We start from the raw sequence: 18285 nt of genomic DNA, 5'->3' as shown, positions 1-18285 counted from the left end.
TGTTGTTTCTCCTGCAGGACTACAAGCTTCTTCAGTTCCTTGGGTCCTTTCTCTAGCTTCTCCATTGGGGACCCTCTGCTCGTTCTATTTGTTGGCAGTGAGCCATGGATATTTTGATCCACCTTCCAATAAGGTTCAAAGTATGCACACTTTGGTCTTCCTTCTTCTTGAGCTTTATGTAGTCTGTGAGTTGTATCTTGGGTATTATGAGCTTTTGGACTAATATCCACTTATCAGAGAGTATATACCATGTGTGGTCTTTTGTGATTGGTTACCTCACTTAGGATGATATTTTCTAGCTCCATCCATTTGCTCATCTAGAATTTCATGAATTCATTGTTTTTAATAGTTGAGTAGTACTCCACTGTGTAAATGTTCTACATTTTCTGTATCCATTCCTCTGTTGAAGGACATCTGGGTTCTTTCAAACTTCTGGCTATTATAAATAAGGCTGCTATGAGCATAGTGGAGCATGTGTCCTTATTATATATTGAAACATCTTATGGGTATATGCCCAGGAGTGGTATAGCTGAGTTCTCAGATAGTACTAAGTCCAATTATCTGAGGAGTTGCTGAACTGGTTTCCAGAATGGTTTTACCAGCTTGCACTCCCACCAGCAAAGGAGGAGTGTTCCTCTTTCTCCACATCCTCTCCAGCATCTGCTGTCCCCTAATTTTTAATCTAAGCCATTCTGACTGATGTGAGGTAGAATCTCAGGGTTGTTTTACTTTAACTTCCCTGATGATTAAGGATATTGAACATTTCTTTAGTTGCTTCTCAGTCATTCAGTATTCCTCAGTTGAGAATTATTTGTTTAGCTCAGAATCCCATTTTTAATAATGTTATATGTTTCTCTGGTTTCTAACTTCTTGTGTTCCTTGCATATATTGGAAATTAGCCATTTATCAGATGAAAGATTGGTAAATATCTTTTCCCAATATGTTGGTTGCTGTTTTGTCCTATTGAGAGTGACCTTTGCCTTATAGAGTTTACGCCTATAAATTGCCATAAAACTTTACAATTTTATGAGGTCCCATTTGTCATTTCAGGATCTTAGATCATAAGCTATTGGTGTTCTGTTCAGGAAATTTTCCCTTGTGCTCCTGTGCTCCAGGTTCTTCCCCAGTTTATTTTCTATTAGTTTCGATGTATCTGGTTTTATGTGGAGGTCCTTGATCCACTTGGAGTTGTGCTTTGTACAGGGAGATAAGAATGGATCCGTTTGCGTTCTTCTACATGCTGACTCCCAATTGACTTTCTATCTTACACTGATTCCTCAAGTATTTGGTGAGTATGAAGTAGCCTTCTAATACAAGTTTCACTGGGAATGATTGGACAATAGAGGTCTTTATAGTACCAGAATGATTTCTATTACAAACTTTAGGACATCAGTAAAGATGAAAGGCAAAAGCTTAGCGTTTGAACACATGTTTACAATTAGAAACTGCTTACAATGAAGTACCTATTCATAGATGGTCAATTTTAGTTGTCAATACAACCAAAAAATCACAAGAGAAGAATTTTAATGAGAAATTGTATTTTTCAAGTTGGCTTGTAGGCATGTCTGTGGAGAATTGCCTTTATTTTGTTAGTTAATGTAGGAAAACACAGCTTAAAACCAGCTGACACCATTCCTTGGCATTGGTCCCTAAATCACTTAAGAGTTGAGAAAGGTAGCTAAATGGTAGGTGGGAATGTGTTTCTCTCTGTCCTTGACTGTGGTTGTGGTTTTGTCCAGGCATTTTAACCTGAAGCCTAGAATAGATGATAACCTAAAGCTGTGAGTTACAATAAACCCTAGTTTTCTTGATGTTGCTTTTATCAGGGTCTCCTATCATACTAACAAGGGAATGAATGAATATAAGACCCTAAAACAGTAGAATCCATATTGAAATGTTTCCTACACTTATATTTCTATCTGGTACAAAAGCTGTGTCAAATTTTGGAGAAAATATAAGTTTACATTTATTCCTCTTTTATATTGTTTTTGTCCTTTTGTAAGTAGTTCTATTATTTCATGAAACTTAAACTAAAATATTGCATTTTCAAATGTGAGATATTTTATACAATATGCTCATTTTGTGTTTGAGGGAAACTGTGGAGGCTTTGCATGTAAGTCTCTCTTACCTTCTCTGTGGACTGCTGGGATCACTGGTCCATATACTTTAGATTTGGAATGGTGTCACATTCACAAGTCCTGACTCACAGATTCTGATTGAGCTTCCACATGTTGACAAGTAAAGGTAAACCTTCACATATTTCCCAGTCTCCTCCCTATATACCTGGGTATGGAGCATTGTCCTGATCCATGATCTTTGCATGCCATAAGAATGAAGCAAGGGCAAGGGAAGGGGTGACCATGAAGCCAACATAATGCCATGTTATTGATAATGGAAACACTGACTATCCTATGTCATTTATCTACAAGGAATATACCCATTCTTAGTCTAAATTGAAGAAGTATTCAGATATGGTTGTAAAGCTTCTAACTCAGTCTTATTGAAAATATATGCTGAAAAGTGAGGCAAATGGGATACACAGACATAGAAAGTAACTCATTTTTGCAAGTCACCATGTTTTTTTTTTTTTTTTTTTTTTTTTTTTAGAATTCAGCAAGCAAGACAGATGAGCCAAGCACAATGCAAGTGAATAATGTGCCTCTCTTGACTCACAGAGACCTTGGTTTTATAACCAACTAAGTTTAGAAATAGTTAATTTAATCTTCAAGTACTACTCTTATCTGTTATAGATAGGCATAGAATATCATTTAACACAAAAAATGGGTTTAGTGAATGAGAATAAAATCATAATGTCCCATTAATAAAGGACTGTTTTTCAGCTACTGAGGAAGGAAGCTGAGATATGAGGAAAGGTAATAAAATCTAGTCTCAAAAGAAAAATAGAGAAAAAGAGTAGCTAAATAGTAGAACCCTTTCCCTTTTTGTGTGGAGCCTCAGGTTCAACCTGAATGCTTCAGTGTTGTCACAATAAAAAATAATGTTCATGAAAATAAAAAAAGCTTTGAAGACTCATACTTGGGCTTCACAGGTATCCTGTAGATTTCATTATGTAGATTCTTTGAACTTTATATTTATTTGTTTATTAGTTTTTTTTAAAAAGTATTTTCTTATAGTATCTAGTACTAACCTGACTGTGATAGCTATGTGTAAAAAGAGGAGGAAAAAAAGCATAAATATCAGCATATTAGTAGGGGAGACATAGCTCAGCATTTATGGCCATGCATTTGACTGTCAGAGAACTTAGTTCAGCTTCCAGCACCCGTATCAGGCTACTGATATTTTGTAACTCTGACTCCTGTTGTCACACACACACAAACACACACACACACACACACACACTAATAACACACAGACTCTCATGCAATACATCAAAATTAAAAAAATGTTTTTAAAAATTAGTATATTTAAAAATGACAGGGAAACATTGGAAACATACCACCACCAGGAATACCTCCAGGGGAAGAATCATGAACATGAAAATCCCCTAGCAGATGAACATAGGAAGACTTGGGGCGATGTGCCAGAATGAGGCAGAAACAGTCACAAGCTCCTGGCCCAGACTATTGGGCTTCCACTATTCTTTCTTTTCTAGCTCTTTGGCACACTTCTTTATTTGGAAGAGTCCTCTTTCTTTAAAAACAAAACAAAATAAAACAAAAACCAAAACAAAAAAAAAGCATGCCCCATTTTTTTAATAAATATTTATAACTACCTTGTTTTTTTTCATACACTTATCATTTTTTTTGTTTTTTTTTTAATTTGGTATATTTTTTATTTACATTTCAAATGATTTCCCCTTTCCTAGCCCCCCCACTCCCAAAAAGTCCCGTTAGCCCCCTTCTCTCCCCCTGTCCTCCCACCCACCCCTTCCCACTTCCCCGTTCTGGTTTTGCTGAATACTGCTTCATTGAGTCTTTCCAGAACCAGGGGCCACTCTTCCTTTCTTCTTGTACCTCATTTGATGTGTAGATTATGTTTTGGGTAATCCAGGTTTCTAGGTTAATATCCGCTTATTAGTGAGTGCATACCATGATTCATCTTTTGAGTCTGGGTTACCTCACTTAGTATGATGTTCTCTAGGTCCATCCATTTGCCTAAGAATTTCATGAATTCATTGTTTCTAATGGCTGAATAGTACTCCATTGTGTAGATATACCACATTTTTTACATCCACTCTTCTGTTGAGGGATACCTGGGTTCTTTCCAGCATCTGGCAATTGTAAATAGGGCTGCTATGAACATAGTAGAGCATGTAGTCTTATTACATGGTGGGGAATCATCTGGGTATATGCCCAGGAGTGGTATAGCAGGATCTTCTGGAAGTGAGGTGCCCAGTTTTCGGAGGAACCGCCAGACTGATTTCCAGAGTGGTTGTACCAATTTGCAACCCCACCAGCAGTGGAGGAGTGTTCCTCTTTCTCCACACCCTCTCCAACATCTGGTATCTCCAGAATTTTTAATCTTAGCCATTCTGACTGGTGTAAGGTGAAATCTCAGGGTTGTTTTGATTTGCATTTCCCTAATGAACAATGAAGTTGAGCATTTTTTAAGATGCTTCTCCGCCATCCGATGTTCTTCATGTGAGAATTCTTTGTTTAACTCTGTACACCATTTTTTAATAGGGTTGTTTGGTTTTCTGGAGTCTAACTTATTGAGTTCTTTATAAATATTGGATATTAGCCCTCTATCTAATGTAGGATTGGTGAAGATCTTTTCCCAATTTTTGGTTGCCGATTTGTCCTCTTGATGGTGTCCTTTGCCTTACAGAAACTTTGTAATATTATGAGGTCCCATTTGTCAATTCTTGCTCTTAGAGCATATGCTATTGGTGTTCTGTTCAGAAACTTTCTCCCTGTACCGATGTCCTCAATGGTCTTCCCCAGTTTCTTTTCTATTAACTTCAGAGTGTCTGGCTTTATGTGGAGGTCCTTGATCCATTTGGATTTGAGCTTAATACAAGGAGACAAGGATGGATCAATTCGCATTCTTCTGCATGCTGACCTCCAGTTGAACCAGCACCATTTGTTGAAAAGGCTATCTTTTTTCCATTGGATGTTTTTAGCCTCTTTGTCGAGGATCAAGTGGCCATAGGTGTGTGGGTTCATTTCTGGATCTTCAATCCTGTCCCATTGATCCTCCTGCCTGTCACTGTACCAATACCGTGCAGTTTTTAACACTATTGCTCTGTAGTATTGCTTGAGGTCAGGGATACTGATTCCCCAGATTATCTTTTGTTGCTGAGAATAGTTTTAGCTATCCTGGGTTTTTTGTTGTTCCAGATGAATTTGATAATTGCTCTTTCTAACTCTGTGAAGAATTGAGTTGGGATTTTGATGGGTATTGCATTGAATCTGTATATTGCTTTTGGCAAAATGGCTATTTTAACTATATTGATTCTACCGATCCATGAGCATGGGAGGTTTTCCCATTTTTTGAGGTCTTCTTCCATTTCCTTCTTCAGAGTCTTGAAGTTCTTTTCATACAGATCTTTCACATGTTTGGTAAGAGTCAACCCAAGATATTTTATACTATTTGTGGCTATTGTGAAGGGGGTCATTTCCCTAATTTCTTTCTCAGCCTGCTTATCCTTTGAGTATAGGAAGGCCACTGATTTGCTTGAGTTGATTTTATAGCCTCCCACTTTGCTGAAGTTGTTTATCAGCTGTAGGAGTTCTCTAGTGGAGTTTTTTGGGTCACTTAGGTAGACGATCATGTCATCTGCAAATAATGATAGTTTGACTTCTTCCTTTCCAAATTGTATCCCTTGGACCTCCTTATGTTGTCAAACTGCCTGAGCTAGTATCTCAAGTACAATATTAAAAAGATAAGGAGAAAGGGGGCATCCCTGTCTACTCCCTGATTTTAGTGGGATTGCTTCAAGTTTCTCTCCATTTAGTTTGATGCTGGCTAACGGTTTGCTGTATATTGCTTTTACTATGTTTAGGTATGGGCCTTGAATTCCTGTTCTTTCTAAGACTTTAAGCATGAAAGGATGCTGAATTTTGTCAAATGCTTTTTCAGCATCCAATGAAATGACCATGTGGTTTTTTTCTTTGAGTTTGTTTATGTAGTGGATTGCATTGATGGATTTCTGTATATTGAACCAACCCTGCATTCCCGGGATAAAGCCTACTTGATCATGGTGGATGATCGTTTTGATGTGTTCTTGGATTCGGTTGGCAAGAATTTTATTGAGTATTTTTGCATCGATGTTCATAAGGGAAATTGGTCTGAAGTTCTCTTTCTTTGTTGGATCTTTGTGTGGTTTTGGTATCAGCGTAATTGTGGCTTCATAGAAGGAATTGGGTAGTGTTCCTTCTGTTTCTATTTTGTGGAATAATTTGAAGAGTATTGGTGTTAACTCTTCTTTGAAGGTCTGATAGAATTCTGAACTGAAACCATCTGGTCCTGTGCTGTTTTTGATTGGAAGACTTTCGATGACTCCTTCAATTTCTTTAAGCATTATGGGACTGTTTAGATGATCTATTTGGTCCTGATTTAATTTGGGTATTTGGTATCTGTCGAGGAAATTGTCCATTTCCTCCAGTTTCTCCAGTTGTGTTGAGTACAGGCTCTTGTAGTAGGATCTGATGATTTTTTGGATTTCCTCAGTTTCCGTTGTTATATCTCCCTTTGCATTTCTAAGTTTGTTAATTTGGATACTTTCTCTGTGCCCTTTGATCAGTCTGGCTAAGGGTTTATCTATCTTGTTGATTTTCTCAAAGAACCAGCTCCTAGTTTTGTTGATTCTTTGTATGTTTCTCTTTGTTTCTGCTTGATTGATTTCAGCCCTGAGTTGGATGATTTCCTGCCTTCTACTCCTCCTGGGTGAAATAGCTTCTTTTTGTTCCAGGGCTTTCAGGTGTGTCATTAAGCTGGTAATGTATGTTCTCTCCATTTTCTTTTTGGAGGCACTCAGGGCTATGAGTTTTCCTCTTAGCACTGCTTTCATTGTGTCCCATAGATTTGGGTATGTTGTGTCTTCATTTTCATTGTTCTCTAAAAAGTCTTTAATTTCTTTCTTTATTTCTTCCTTGACCAAGGTATCATTGAGTAGAATATTGTTCAATTTCCACGTGTATGTGGGTTTTCTGTTGTTTTTGTTGCTATTGAAGACCACTTTTACTCCATAGTGATCTGATAGGAGGCATGGGATTAGTTCGATCGTCTTATATTAATTGAGGTCTGTCTTGTGACCAATTATATGGTCGATTTTGGAGAAGGTACCATGAGGTGCTGAGAAAAAGGTATATTCTTTTGTTTTAGGATAGAATGTTCTATATATATCTGTTAAATCTAATTGGTCCAAGGCTTCAATTAATTTCATTATGTCCCTGTTTAGTTTCTGTTTTCCTGATCGGTCCATTGAGGAATGTGCAGTGTTGAAGTCACCCACAATTATTGTGTTAGGTGCAATGTGTGCTTTGAGCTTTAATAAAGTTTCTTTTACGAATGAGTGTGCCCTTGCATTTGGAGCATAGATGTTCAGGATTGAGAGTTCTTCTTGTTGTATTTTTCCTTTGACCAGCAAGAAGTGTCCCTCAGGGTCTCTTTTGATGACTTTGGGTTGAAAGTCAATTTTATCTGATATTAAAATGGCTACTCCAGCTTGTTTCCTGGGACCATTTGCTTGTAAAATTGTCTTCCAGCCTTTCACTCTAAGGTAGTGTTTGTCTTTGACCCTGAGGTATGTTTCCTGTAAGCAGCAATATGTAGGGTCCTGTTTACATATCCAGTCAGGTAGTCTATGTCTTTTTATTGGGGCATTGAGTCCATTGATGTTAAGAGATATTAAGGAATAGTGATTGTTACTTCCTGTCATTTTTGACATTATTTTTTAAATTTGATTGGTTAACTTCTTTTGGGTTTGATGAAAGGTTACTATCTTGCTTTTTCCAGGGTGAAGTTTCCCTCCCTGTAATGGTGTTTTCCTCCTATTATCCTTCGTAGGGCTGGGTTTGTGGATAGATATTGGGTAAACTTGGTTTTGTCATGGAATATCTTAGTTTCTCCATCTACGGTGATTGAGAGTTTTGATGGATATAGTAGTTTTGGCTGGCATTTGTGTTCTCTTAGAGTCTGCATGAGATCAGCCCAGGATCTTCTAGCCTTCATAGTCTCATGTGAAAAGTCTGCTGTGATTCTGATAGGTCTTCCTTTATATGTTACTTGGCCTTTTTCTCTTACTGCCTTTAATATTCTTTCTTTGTTTAGAACATTTGGTGTTTTGATTATTATGTGACGGGAAGTATTTCTGTTCTGGTCCAGTCTGTTTGGAGTTCTGTAGGCTTCTTGTATATTCATGGGCATCTCTCTCTTTAGGTTAGGGAAGTTTTCTTCCATAATTTTATTGAAGATATTTCCTGGCCCTTTAAGCTGTAAATCTTCACTCTCATCTATGCCTATAATCCTTAGGTTTGGTCTTCTCATTGTGTCCTGGATTTCCTGGATATTTTGGGTTACAAGCTTTTTGCTTTTTGCATTTTCTTTAACTGTTGAGTCCATGGTTTCTATGGTATCTTCAGCGTCTGAGATTCTTTCTTCTATCTCTTGTATTCTGTTGTTGATATTTGCATCTCTGTCCCCTAATTTCTTCCCAAGGCTTTCTATCTCCAAAGCTGTCTCCCTTTGAGTTTTCTTAGTTGTTTCTACTTCTGATTTTAGATCCTGGATTGTTTTGTTTAGCTCCTTCACTTGCTTGTTTGTGCTTTCCTGTAATTCTTTAAGAAAATTTTGTGTTTCCTCTTTCATGACCGCAGCCTATTGACCAAAGTTTTCCTGTATTTCTTTAAGTGTTTTTTTGTGTTTTCTCATTATTGGCTTTTGTATTCTCCTGGATTTCTTTCAATGATTTTTGTGTTTCCCTTGCAAGGGCTTCTAACTTTTGATCCATTTTCTCCTGAATTTCTTTAAGTATGTCCTTCATGTGTTCCTGTACCAGCATCATGACCAGTGATTTTAAATCTAAATCTTGTTTTACTCGTGTGATGGGGTATCCAGGACATGCTGGTAAAGGAGAATTGGGTTCAGATGTTGTCATATTGCCTTGATTTCTGTTAGTGACGTTCCTGTGTCTGCCTTTTGCCATCTAGTTTTCACTGGTGTTAGTTGGTGTTAGGTGGTGTCAATGCTGGACTCACCAGTGCAAGCTGCCCCTTCCCAGGTGGTCTCTGGTGCACAGCTTACCTCCTGCACTTCCTGGAGACAGGGTGTTGTTGTCCAGGCTGTTCAGACCCTGAAGCAGACACCTGAAGGCGCCTGCTGGGGCCAGGTGGATCCACCAGAGCACACGGACTTGGAGATTTGGTGTTGCTGCTCAGGCTGATCTGGATCCAGTAGTGTAGACGTCCAAGGGCTACTGCCAGAGGCCCCAGTACTGAAGCCTAAGCTTTGTGCCACGGGGAATGAGCTGTGCTGTGAGCTCCCAGACTGCCTCTGGGCGCACACCAGGTCCCCCGCACTTCCTGGAAACCGAGCGCTGTGGCCCAGGCTGTTCAGTTCCCAAAGTAGGTGCCTGAAGGCTCCTGCTGGGGCCTGCTGGATTCACAGGAGCACACTGACCTCTCCCACTGGCCGCCCGGAAGCCCCTCCTGCCTCCTTCCAACTACCCTGTTTTTATACTTTCTTCTAGTACTTAAAATCTCTCTGGACTTTTCACCATGGATTCAAAGCTGTCACTACCATAGTCTCTACCACTACCATGCACCTTTGGTTCTTGGGTACAATGAGGCCACTATGACTTGGATGTAAATGTTTACAGTGGATTCATGTATATGAACATTTGGATTCTAGGAGATTGAGAAAGTTTTTGGAACCATTTAAAGTATCCATGGAGGTGTAGGGTCCTGGGCTGAGCCTTGAGGTTTTCTAGCTCAGCCCTACTACCTTCAGAGTTTCTGATTCCTGGTTGTGGATATAATGTAAGAAGTTGACACTTGCCTTTGCTTTACTCTCCCATGAGGACAGACTGTATGCCTTTATACCATGAGCGACAACGTAACCTTGCTCCCTATGTTGGCTTTGTTATGCATTTTGTTACAACATTGAGAAGAGTATCAGCTCAGTTTTGATGGGGCTGGTGCTGGCCAGAGTATTCCAGTGAAGGACATCTTGGAATCATTTGCAAATGTGATATACTGCATTCCTGTTTCCCAGAACTCAGAGAGTAGGCCAGCTCAAATCCCATGCAATGAATATTTGAAATTAATTATGCTTTTCTGAATATCAGTTTCATTGTTTGTAAAATTCAGAGAAACGTGACATCCTAATCCTTATAAAAATTTTATAGAGTCTTGTAGAAAGTGAGCATGTGTGAATTGGTTGTTACTTCATAATTTCAGGTATCTACTGACCAGGCTATAGTTATCTTGATCCTTTTAAAAAATATTTCCTTTTGAAACTTCTGGAGAAAGAGAGAAAACTGCTTCTCATGGTTAACTTAGATAACTCTTTAACATATTCCTATTTTCTCTTGCTAACCATATGGACTGTTAAGAAAGAAAAAACTTCAGCCTTGATCATTTACATTTCACAACTGGTATACCTGAGCAGAGAACCCAGATATCTCTAGGAAGGACTGACTCATTTCTTTCAAACAGGATGTAAAGACCAGTTCTTCCCCTTTTGCTTTAGATCAGATATATCACTGAGGTTTGGGAAAGAGAGGAAGAAAACTGAACCACTCAGCAACACATGGTGCTGCAAGGAATTAAAATATTCTAAGAATAGTGTAACTCTCTTTGGCTACCAGAAACAATGGAACCAAAGAAATTGGAATTTTCCTAGGAATTGCCTTTTTGGGGAAAGGCCTTGGTTGAAAGGAAGAAGAATTTATCTACTCTTGAAAGATTTGTAATTTATTAGTCTATTTAACAGACACACTGCAGTTTTTGCCAGAACCAAACCTTGACCAGTACTCAGCTGTGAAGTTAAATTGCCTTCAATTTAAACCTGAACCTCATTAAGGCCTTTGAAGAGAGCATTGGGGAATAGAGCTCCACTACATCTCTCTCCTCTTCATTTTTACTTTTATTATTCCTTATTGGTCTAATTAGCCAGGTGAGGACAGGTCGCTGAGCATGGCATTCTAGCTGGTCATTAGGGTTCAGGCTCTGACTGGAACAACGCCAGAAACAGTTCTGATAATGGTTCTGGAAACAGACAGCTAACAACACTATGGGCTCCTAATTTTGTACCTGATTTCAGAATAGAATCTGAATATTGTTTGAACTAAAATATGTATTTATTATTCATGAAGGTTTTGACAAAAACAAATGTGAATATTTTAGGTTGTGACATACTACAGATCCTGCCAATGACCTTGTGCATGATTATCAGTCATACAAGGATGACTCAAACATATAGCTAGGACAACATAAAATCTGCCCTCACATGACTCTCATTTTTCAGACTTGCTTAGACACTTCAGTGTTTAAAAGTGCAAACACTTTGGTCTAATTACTATTAATGAGGTGAGCTTGAAGATTTCAACCCCCCCCCCCCGCCACATTAACTCATTTTAAGAAAAGAAAGAGATGTGTTTACATAACACAAAATTAAAGTATACATCTCTACAGCAAAACAGAATGCATACATACACACACACACACACAAAGAGAGAGAGGGAGAGGGACAGAGGGAGAGAATGAGAGAGGGAGGGAGGGAGGGAGGGAGAGAGAGAGAGAGAGAGAGAGAGAGAGAGAGAGAGAGAGTGCAGACTTGCCTAAATCCCTCATATGTAAAACAAAGCTACTGTCTCTGCCATGTGTTCAACTCCACAATCTGTGTGGTAGACTTAGTAAAGACTGCATTATGAATTACTCTAACAGATCAATAAAACAACTTTGTAAAATAGTATCATTATATGCAGAAAAAGTGGGGCTCAGAACTTGTGTCACGTTGAGATTGAAAAAATGTGGTCCTCCAAATGAACACATCAAAAGCTTAAGTTCTATAACACTGGAAGGAGGAAATATGTGAGAAAGAGCAAAGAACAGAAGCATCAGGTTTGCCAAAAAGGACACAGGGATGCCAGTGTCTACAAACAGTCCCCAATTTTCTTCAGTGCAGCCTTTGTGACAACAATAAAAGCAAGGGGTGTCTTGTGTTAATGATGACTTAGGAGCAGGAGAAACATGTTGTAATGCAATTTCACCTAAAGAAGGGCTTCATGGCTGTATTAGTTATTTCCTTCCACAAGTGACTGTTACAACCCACTTGACAAGCCTTTCCAGGAGAGGAAGTATTGTTTTGGCTTAGTTTGAGGGAACAATCCATCATATCAGAGTAGGTACAGCAACAGATTGAGGCAGCAGGGTTTAACAGCATCTGTGGTCAGGAAGCAGAGGGAGACATGCTACTGAGCAGATTCTTTCTCCTTTTTATTCTCTCCAGGATCTACTATGTGTACTAGTGCTGTGCATACATCAGACTGGTATTCATTCCTTAGTTAACTTAATCTATAAAGGCCCTCACAGATATGCTCAAATGTTTTTTTCCTCATGAGTTTAGATGCTAACTTATTAAAAACCAATACTAGCACTGGTGAGATGGCTCAATACTTAAGAGCAACAAAAGCTCTTACAGAGGATGCAGGCTCAAGTAACTGCACAACATGGCAGCTCATACCTCTACCACCAATTCCAGAGGATCTGACCCATTTACATAGACATGCAGGCATGCAGAACAGCATCAAACATGGAATTGAAAAATAAATTAAAGTAAAATATCAATAATAGCCATTACAGCAATTAGATACATTTGTGAAATTGTAGGCAGTTCCATTGAATTTCCCACTTATAGTTTATAGGCAAATGACATATGCACTTGTACCACACACATACACACACATAGACACATATATACATACACACACAGAGAGAAAGACAGCCAGAGAGAGAGAGAGACAGTCAGAGAGAGAGAGAGAGAGAAAGAGAGAAATCCTGCAGTAACAAATTCATTTAACTAATCTTACTTTGTCATTTTGCAATTTTATTTGAACCAGAAATCCATTTTCTTTAGAACATGGTTAATATCTAGCAGAGATGGGAGTCTCACTTCCTGCTATCTATATAAAGAAGTTTGAATAAGCCAATATTGTGATATATCCAATAGATACATTTGTTTTATCTCCTCACTCACTTCTAAAGGACCCACAGATTTAATGGAGTGTTTGATACAGCACAAAACTAGTCTGCATTCCAGAGAAACTTAATCTGAGTGTCTAGGATTATAAGATACAAAATTATACATTTAAAATATTTCTTAATTATGTTTAAATATCTCACAATATGTATTTATTAGCCAAAGAACTGGTACTAAATTTAAAAATATTTAAGCATAGCATTAAAGTATGTGGTACGTTTCTATTTATAATCAGACATGGAAAAAAAATTTTATGTGCTAAGACAAAGACCCAGGTGAAGGGCTATAGAGTCAATTCAGAGAACAGAACCAAACATAAAGATATCCAGTAGTCAGTCAAATAATAAGCAGAATGTGGCACCATCCACCTATCTATAATGCTGAGATAGGAAGATCTGTCTCTTTGTGCATCTCTGTCTCTCTCTGTCTCTCTGTCTCTCTGTCTCTTTCTATGTGTGTTTGTGTCTGCACTGATTGCTCTCTTTCAGATACTTGTAACTCACTGAATTGTCAGCTGAAATGTCTAACCTCCACTCTGGTATTGACTTTGACAACACAGATATCTTTATTTTTCATGTTGGTAAATGTAGATCTAAAGTATAAGAGATTAAGAACTAATTACTAGAAGCTTTTGACCATTGTATGCAGTAAAGGGTTAGGGAAGGAAGCAGAAGGCACTTAAGCAGACATGAGAGCTCTGTGTATACTCAGAATTTGACAAAACATAGTATAGTAGTTATATGTTTCACTGCAGTGACCTAATACCCCTCAAAACTTAAGAATAGGTTTTCATGGCTCACTGTTCGAGGATACAGTCCACCATTACAGGCAAGGCATGACAGCAGGTACATGAAATAGCTAGTCACATTTAATGTGAAGTTAGGAGGCTGAATGGATCAAGTCTAGTGCTCCAATCACTGTTTCATTTTTAATTCAGTTCATGACACTAGCCCATTGGGTGATGCTACTCATATTTAGAATGGTTCCTTTCACTTTAATTAACTCAATTATAAATTCACTTTCACATATGCCCAAGTTTTCTCTTTTTGTTATTTTAGATTCTATCAAGTTGACAGTTAAAAGACACATAAGAAAATTACTATTAGCTAAAATGTTCATTAGAAAGTTCCCAAGAGAGGAGAACTCTATACTCAGGCCTCTCAGACTCAAGGGAAACAGAAATGCCAAAGAAAAAAATGGCACAGATCACTTAGAGCTTTATAGACTCTCTCTGATATTGTTCATGGAATACACTAAAAAAAATCACTAGATCTTCATAAAACTGTGGAAATAATGAAAGGATGTAATATTTAAAGAATTTTGATTCAGTAAATACTACATAAAAACAGCCTTTCCCTTCCTCCATGAAACAGGGCAAAATATGATAAATTTAAAATGAAAACATAGCACAGATGATTCTCTGTTGATTTTGGTCCATTCTTTTGCCTGAAGGGAGAATACCATATTGTAGCATTTCTCACTTAGTGAAAAGTGCTCAGATTGTATGGGTAATGCCCTTACAATGACTTTCCCGGCACCTGATATAAAGGTTTTCAGTTTTAAAGATGAACTCAGATATATGTTTTACCCTACAATGCAATCATTTTAGATCACCCACTGTTTTATCACACTCTCCCTCATGGTGTGGGTTGTATGAGGAATCTGTTTGTGGAAGTTATCCAGCAGAAAATGTTCCCAACCTTGTGTATGCAGCTCCCCTATCTCAAGCTGAGAAGCTAAACATCTTGACCAGAGAGTGAGAGACACATGCTTTTTATGGAAGTTGATGTGTTAGTAAAAAAAGAACCAGATATGGATGGAGGAAACTGTATTTTATGACATGTATGGCTGCAGGAAGCTGAGTGTATTGTTTTTATATATCTATCCAGTGTATAAAACAAATTGCTTGCATTTTCAAAAGGATTAGAAGGAAATATCCTTAGGACACAAGAATAAGGTCTATTGGCAATAAACCCTGATAACTTAATTGATATTGCAGCCTTTACATGATGTCCAGTTCTGTAAGTTCAGGACTGGAATTGGATGATACCTAAGGACCTTCCTTAATTGTATTGATAAGTGAGGGTAACACAGGGGATGGAATTTGTGATATCCACAATTTCCCTGGAATCCCAGAAAGCTGCCCAGAAATTAGTTTGTCAGTTTTAATACAAGTTTATCATGTTATTATGTTTCTTTGGGGGGGATTCTTTGTGCATGTATGCACATGTATACATGCCTGCATACAAGTGTGGGGGGCAAGAGAAAGCTACCAGCTGTCGTCCTTTAACTTTCCACCTTATTCCTTTGAGGCATGTTCATATTTCTTGACCCTGGAGGTAAATATGGCTTTTGTTCTTGTTGTTGCTGCTGCTGCTGCTCTAACTTGGCTGAAAGTAAGACAGCCTCTATCTCTGGCTCCTGCAGAGTAGGACTGGTTTCTGATTGAGCTCAGGTTGGAAACCCTTGTGACTCTGAGGGACTGTATGCATTTTACCTCACTCCTGGACACCAGGTTCTTGACAGGATGCCACAGTCTTCCATCACTAAAGGGTAATGCCCCAAGCCCCTCCACAGGTAGAGGATGTGACCATAGGTCATGCAGCCTTAAGACAGTTCTCCATTGTGATGAAGAACCTAAAAGCCTGGAGGCTGAACCAATAAACTCCCCTTCACAGACACTCCTCAGCTTCTTAGGCTGAGAAAGTAGGTAAGGTTTTATTCATCCCTACTCTCCACCATGACAGTAAATGCTTTAAAACCATGGACAGCCCATTTTTATTGGGATCCACAAAGGGGAGAAATGGAGCAGGCCTCCACCTAAAGAACCTACTGGCTAATCTGTGGAAGGCCTCTCTGTTCTCCCAGCTATAGTAACCACCAAGGACAAGCAAAACCCAAGTTAAGCTACTCTGCCTAATATCCTAGCATTCTTAGCCAATGAGACCAGTTATAAATGATACTTCAAAGGCAGATTTTTAAACAACTTAAAGAAACAGAGCCTCTCAGTTTGCAGACATCTTTTCAAAGGGCTTATAAGAACACACTGAGAAGCCACTTATCATTTTAGAAGCTTTGTGCCTTTTCCTTGAAAATTGTCTTGGTCTTCTTATATTTGATATCACTCCCAAATGACCTGCACCAAGACAATTAAATATGTAAGAGGCATAGTTGTAAACATGACAAGTAATACCAGGGTATGAAGGTGGGCTCCACTTCACCACGAAGGAAAAAAAGCAAATAGAAGGCAAGGATAGAGGCCTTTTTGTCTGCTGATCAAAGGGTGAGGAGACACTCAGGCTTTCATGGTCCTGTTAGGCAGGAACATGGGTAGGGACACCATAGTCAGAACTATTCCATGCTGTTTCTACAAGGCCAGTTCATACTGGCTGGCTAACAAATTCACACTGATAACCACATGAAAACTACAACAATGCAGGAGTTTCCCATTAACTAGAGCTTCCTGCCTGCTATGGCTATGGAGTTCCATAGATGTCCTGTATCTGCTTCCACAAGCACAGAGGCTTCTCTCACACTGTCTGATGTCTGACCAATTGTGTATTTATTTTATGCATCTATTCCACATATTTTATCTTCCTCACATCTATTGCTGCTACTAGTTTACATGCATATGCACTTACATCATGGCATTTATCTTTTACCAAAATTAAAAGAAAACAGAACTCAGGGGAAAACATGCCTTTGTAAACCACACACCTTGCCTCCTAGATTCAACAAATGTAAATTAGATCACTTGAGAGATCAATCAAAGCTTTGAACACAGGTTTCCATTTTGATAGGGGAAATGACTTCAATTCCAGTGAAACCTAACACTTACACTCTAACAGAAACACATTTCTTGTTCTACAATTAAACATATTGAAATTTTATGTAGTGTAGTTATTCACGACTATAGTTACATAGAAGTACTGCTGTAGAAAAGATGTAGATGACTTTCACATAATCAAAAGTAATGAGAACTTCTTTGCTTGTATATTAAGATATCAAAGATAATCCAAATGACAAATGTCCCCTTACTGATATATAATATATAAAATGCTGTATCCAGTGATGTCTTTGCAAGCTTTTCCCTTGCCAGAAATATAGAATATGGCAGGTTCCATTTCCTGGAAGAGCTTTGTTTTGGAGACTCTAAATTAGCACATTTTAATAAAGCACATATTTTATTACTCAACTTCCAAGCTCCTCAAATGGAAAAAAAGGTCACATGGATTAAGAAGTCACTATGATGTGTTAGGAATTCCATGTGCAATGATATCACAAAGTGTATTAATGTTTCATCTAATTTTAGCAATTATAATGGTCATTTCCAGTATTAGGTGAGAGCTTGTTCTGCATGGACAACTCCCCAGGTTCTCATGTTTCCCAGTAAATGCAACCATTTCTTCCCTGAACTGGGACACTTGTCACCTAACTCCCCCTAACTATGCCAACATTTTTTATAACTCATGTTTCTATCCAAATCTGCTGGTATTCCTTTTCTATTTTCACACAAAGACTGAAAGCAAAATCTGCTAACACAAAGGACCTCTTTGGGATGATCTCAGGTCTGCAACCTCAGCTTTAAAAAAGCCATATGCATTCCCTGCATGACCCATCAGCAGGACTACAGCAAATCATCTGAACCTAAGACATAATGGATTGCAGGAGAATTGCTAGATTCTTAACAAGTACATATTGCAAAGAAAACTATCATATGCTGTTGGTTATGAAGTGAATCCCAGTATTAGAAATTTTAAAATCAAAATCAAAGCACTTTAACATGGTGGCACTTACAAGCCATGTTCTGCTTCTTTGCCCTCCCCCTACCCTTTTTAGCACTACCTCATTTGCTTCTGTCTACTCTCATTTTTGTCGAGCATGATTTTGCCTCAGTCTTTAAGATGCAATGCTATCGACTACCCAAACTTCCTCCATTTCATTCTTCATACTCACTGTACTATGAACATACTGGTATCACGTGTTTTTACTAGTAACCCATATTTCACAAATCAGTTTTTAACAGTTTTTAACAATGGCTAATTAATGTACCAAGAACCTCTAACACCAACACATAGATATGCACTTAGCAAATGCTATATAGTCATTGGCTCATTTATA

At 38.3% G+C, this 18285-nt stretch overlaps 1 protein-coding gene across 3 annotated transcripts in view; it reads right to left on the bottom strand.

Annotated features, from left to right (window-relative positions):
* LOC127697246 (contactin-associated protein like 5-3) overlaps positions 1 to 18285 on the bottom strand; it is an 883854-nt gene that overhangs the window by 406294 nt on the left and 459275 nt on the right. The gene's annotated exons all lie outside the window — the stretch shown is intronic.

The sequence above is a fragment of the Apodemus sylvaticus genome, chromosome 12 (genome assembly GCF_947179515.1).
Source record: "Apodemus sylvaticus chromosome 12, mApoSyl1.1, whole genome shotgun sequence".
Lineage (NCBI taxonomy): Eukaryota > Metazoa > Chordata > Mammalia > Rodentia > Muridae > Apodemus > Apodemus sylvaticus.
Note: the sequence above shows the minus strand (reverse complement) of the source record. Positions and strands in the feature narration are given on the sequence as shown.